The sequence below is a fragment of the Pezoporus flaviventris genome, unplaced genomic scaffold (genome assembly GCF_033815535.1).
Source record: "Pezoporus flaviventris isolate CSIRO_AGI_PZ_B2104156 unplaced genomic scaffold, CSIRO_AGI_Pfla_v1 ptg000070l, whole genome shotgun sequence".
In the NCBI taxonomy this organism is placed as follows: domain Eukaryota; kingdom Metazoa; phylum Chordata; class Aves; order Psittaciformes; family Psittacidae; genus Pezoporus; species Pezoporus flaviventris.
In genome coordinates, this window is record NW_026892618.1 from 154,768 (window position 1) to 159,753 (window position 4,986).

Below are 4,986 nucleotides of genomic sequence, written 5' to 3' on the forward strand. Positions count from 1 at the left end.
GCCCGGCACCTGGCGGGGGCCCCATCGCTCTCCCGCGGTACCCCCGGGCCGGGACAGTCCACCCGGGCGCTGCCCTCGTCGGCCTGGAGGAACAAGGCGGGCTCAGAGCGGCCGGGTCCTGTCAGGGCTTGCGGGCGGCCGGGAACGGGGGGGGGAACGGGGGACGCGGACATTTGCCTCCGGGGGGGTGCGCTCAGCGGAACGCACGGCGCGAGGGAGGGGGGAGAGGGGCTGCTGAGAAAAGCTCAGCGAAGAGAGAAAATGGAGGAAGGCGGGATCCGGCCCGGCAGCAGAGCCGAGGCGACTGCGCCAGCGCTCCGCAGCTGCATGGCGGCAGGCGGGGCGAGCAGCCGCGCGAGAGGAACGGCGTAGCGTTTCTTTGCCGCCTCCAAAGGCGACCCGAGCTCCGACCCCGCCCGCGTTCGCCTAACCGGGGAACTGCAGCTCCGCGCTGCCTTCTACCGCACCGCCGGCCTGAGCCTCCCCGGGCCCGCGTCTTCCCCGCCGTGTGTGCGGGGCTGGGGGGAGGTTGCAGTAACAGATGGACCCGCATGGGTCACCCAGCGCTAAAACAGAACCTGCTGGGGACAGGGCGATGTACTCAGGCCCTGCAAGACGACAGGGTGCCCCCGGGACACACGGCTCGGCCCCTCACGGAGGGTGAAACGCCTCCGGGCGGAAGCCGTACACAGCCCTTTCCAGAACGTTCTGCGCGCTGACTGACAGGCCGGCGCAGCCTGCGGCGACCGGAGGGCGCCCTCTGCTGTCCCGTCCGCACTTCATCGCATCCCCCCCCAGCCGCGGTGGCGTGGAGGCGGTTAGTTAAAAACGAGAAAAAAATCAATTATTTTGTGAGGAAAAAATAATCCGACAATGCTGATTTGGCGCCCTACAATACATATTCCTCCTCCCACACCTGCTGCTTGTGTAAGTTTTGTCAGGATTTTGTTAAAGTGTTATTTACAGCCTGAGTGCTCTAAGGGAAAAGTGCTGAGTTGAAAAATAAAATTAAAAGTTGAGTTAAACTCAGCTGACGAGCACAATATTGTTTTTTTTCCAATTCTTTTTTTTTTTTAAAGTACTGTTTTGTCACCACTTTATGGTGGTTTATAGTTCCCTTAAATGGCTCTTGGTATCAGATGGCAAATGCTAAAAACTGTAAATCCAGCTTGTCTAATCCAGAGTTTAAAATATTCTTGTGATGTCACAAAATGATGGTTTATAAAATATTTTCATTTAATTAGGAAGCACTAAGAGGATTTCTGCAAGGAGGGAAAAAAAAAGGCGAGCAGCTCAGTTTGAATTATTTATGCGCTGTGAACTATCATGGTTGCTGCTGAAGCTTTTCAAGTACAAAAACAGGGGCTTTGCTCGATTTTCACTTTTAGCCCTTAATTCTTTAATTATTCAGGCATGCAAATTCCTGTGAACTGGGATTAATTATGCAGGTAATCAAGGTTTTATTCAAAGTTTAGTTTTAAAAAGCAAAGATTAGCTGATAGTACCGTGGGTGCTGCTGTCGCTGTGCTCATGCACTGAAATACTATTTGCAGGTACTATAACGGCTTCTGATTTCATGGAAGCAAAAAGGGGGATGGATGGATTCATGCACTGTGCAAAACAAGGAATGCCAGCTATGGCAGCCTGGTGGTGGTTGGCTGGCATAGCTCGCTGTCTAGCAAGGGTGAAGGATGTCCTCCACAGGGATTGAGTGCTCATTGTCCTTTTGCAGGTATGCATACACGAACATGTACCTCATGGTGAAGAAGTGGGGAGGTCAGAGGCTGTTTCATGGAATCATAGAATGGTTTGGATTGGGAGGGACCCTAAGGATCATCCAGTTCCAATCCCTCTGCCATGGGCAGAGGCACCTGCCAGTAGACCAGGTTGCTCAAAGCCGTGGCCTTGAACACTGCCAGGAGTGGGCAGCCACAACTTCTCTGGACAACCTGTACCAGTGTCTCACCAGCCTCACAGTAAAGAATTTTTTTTCATAATATCTAATCTAAATCTCCCCACTGTGAGTTTAAAGCAGATTGGGACAGTGAGCTCGAAGAGAGAGGCAGGAGGAAGACCCTTAATTCCACCATTTTGTAAAGCTGAGCTGGCCTCCATTGGGGGTGGCACTGGTACTGTCAGGGGTCTGTCTCCAGGAAGGTGCTGCATTCACCACATGATGTTGGGGTGCTGTATTTAGCTGCCCTGCTCTCACTTACTTTGCTAGTGCTCCGACACTGAAACGGCATTATCTTGGTTTGGGTATTAAATGATGCTGTTGTGTGTCACTGTTGGTGTTACTTTGTGGTACTTTTGACAGCATCATTTAATAAATGGTAGGTACAATGCAATGTTTATGTACAGAAGTTGAGCTTCTCTATGTTACAGCCTGCCATTGCTAGGTACATGTGCTTTGACACCCAAACAAGTGTCATTGTGTTTTCAGTATGACTTACTACAGTAGAACTACAATTTGTTCCGAAAGACCTTCTCCTGACCCCTCAAACTAATATATTTTAACATGGAACTAAGCTTAAGTCCCTGAAAACAGCGAAGGTCAGGGCAGCAAGTGCTGGAGCCTGGCCAGGATGCTGCCATCCACCTTGCTTACAGGTGTTGATCACTTTGGCACTTCTGGCTTTAAGATGCAGAGAGTTAGAAAGTCCAGATTTGTTGGTTCTGGGTGTTCTGGGTGCTGCTTAATCACAGGTGCCTTTGATTAGTTAAAAGAACTAAAGCCATAACCTACAAAACACTTTTTTGGAGTTGGAGAAAGGAGTTGTTATATGCCTTTGTCAGAGGAGCTGGATCTGAAGAGTTAAGGAGTAATGTTACTTTTTTCATAGTCCAAGGAGAAGAAAATTATGTTTATTTTAAATGCCAGAGTATTATTTTAAATGTTAGGATAAGAGTTAGAGGTCTGTGGAATGGGCAGCCTGAGTCCTTTGGAGGCCTCGTGACTCTCATCTTCCTCCCCCCCCCCCCCCCCGGAACTCCCATTCCACTCCAGTTGTTCAAGTCACCCTCTGGGAGAAGAGGGGTCCACACCATTAAAAGAGCTATTTTATTTCAGACTGACAAAAATGCAGGACAGCATCTGCCTCCTGCATGCAGAGCAACTAATAAAAGCTTTTAGGTTCTCCCTACCAAGGTAGCTTCCTCAAGCCTCCCTCCCCAGCCACTCCTTAAAGTAGAAAAAGGAAAACCCCAACCCTAAACCACTCTTCCCCCACCAACTAATCTGCTGGCAGACATCCGGAAGGAGAAATGAAACTCTTACTTTCCTCAAAGTTTTATTTTTTTAACTCACTGACAAGAGTGGTCATTAAGTAGCATTTACAATGTGGCAGTTCTGACAGTGCTAGAAGGAAAAGACAGCATGGGGGATACCAGTACAGCAGAGAAAAAGTCCACACATTTTATAACCAGTCACATTCAGTTAGGTGAAGATCATAATGCAATTTATTATACAGAAAATTATGTAGAAAATATAGTGTATATATAGATTGACTATTTAGAAATAGTAAATAGCCTTCTCAAAGAATAGAAATAGTAATGTTCATACTAATCAATATTAGCATTAGTATTAGCATAGAGTTTTTCAGCTAGCTTGAGGGAAGACGTCCTGTTATGAACAGAACATGCAAGTTCAAGCGCATTCTTTGTTCTGAAGATATCTTCTGCAATCTAAGAAAAACTGCTTAGAAAAGGAACATGATTAAAAGAAATAATGACTAGAGAACGTGTATGCTTGCATCTTCTGGTGACATTTACTTGAGACAGGAAAGGAAGAGAGGGAGAAAATGAGAAATAAAGCTTACGAAAGATCTGATTCACCCCCTTATTTTGGCAAAGCATGATGAAATGTGAAAAAAAAAACCATTGTAAAAATGCACACAAAGGAGAAAACCATCAGCACTTAGTCACGGAATTATGACATTCTATTTACTTCACTGTAACAGTAAGGTATGATATATTGTCCTGATTTTGGGGCAGTTTACAGATGGTTTACAGAATGCCCGCATTCAGGACTTTCAAGTCATAGGGTTGCATGCTGTGCTGTACTTGCATCAACATAGCCATTACGGTGCAAATCCCTTTGTAGATACTGTAGTATTGGTGTGACTTCTGAAGAAACTTCCTGCCTAGGGACAAAAGGGGGTGGAGGGATCAGAGGTCTCCTTTTCTCCCTTATGTCGCATTCAATTTCTCAAAGCATTGTTTCTCCTGCCCCAGGGATGGAAGCCACTTCCAGCTTTGGGTGGAAGAAGAAGGGCCAAGGAGCTGATCTTCAATTGTACGGAATGAACAGCAACAGATGGAGAAGTAGGAGACAAATGAATTGTTCCTTCCTTTTCTGTATCTCTTTTTGGATTTAATTATCCATGGATTTTGTAGCTGTCAACTGATGGATGTGCAATCTACCAGTGCCTGCTGGCTAATCCACTTTGGGACTTTATTAGATTGGTTGAAAAATGATTGAATTAGAATAATATTCTGCTGTAAATAAAACAATAGTGGGAGAATAAGGAAGTCTATGGAAAAAGTGTTATTGGTATCAACAGAAGAAACTGAGTTTCAATTTCTAAGGGGTAAATCTGAGTATCAGTTACATTAGTGCAGCGCCACAGAAAGAGCTGGGCTTGTTCTTACGAGACTGAGAACTACATAAAAGAAAAAAATGAGAGACAGAAAAAATTAGCAAAAAAAAAAAAAGTCTTGTGGTTTGGTAGGAATCCAAATAGAGGATATTAAATTTGGTTTGTGTGGCCAGTAGCATCTTGTAAACCCAGATGCAGAACATAGAAAGTCGTAAAGCAATAGCAACTGGAGGAAGAGAAATGGGAAGTTGTAGACCTATCAAAAGAAATAGAAGTGAGTGCCTTTAAAAAATGAGTACTTGAGGGTTTGCGTAACTGGAGATCTGTCTTATGCCATGAGAATATTTTCTCTGTGTGAAGTTTCTATTCAATGAATCGTACTCAAATG

At 45.6% G+C, this 4,986-nt stretch overlaps 1 long non-coding RNA gene across 1 annotated transcript; it reads left to right on the top strand.

Annotated features, from left to right (window-relative positions):
• The first annotated feature begins 657 nt into the window (after window positions 1-657).
• On the top strand, window positions 658-4,986 carry LOC133278852 (uncharacterized). Its single transcript, XR_009746705.1, has 2 exons — window positions 658-1,732; window positions 4,234-4,986. It is a non-coding gene; the product is annotated as an uncharacterized LOC133278852 (long non-coding RNA).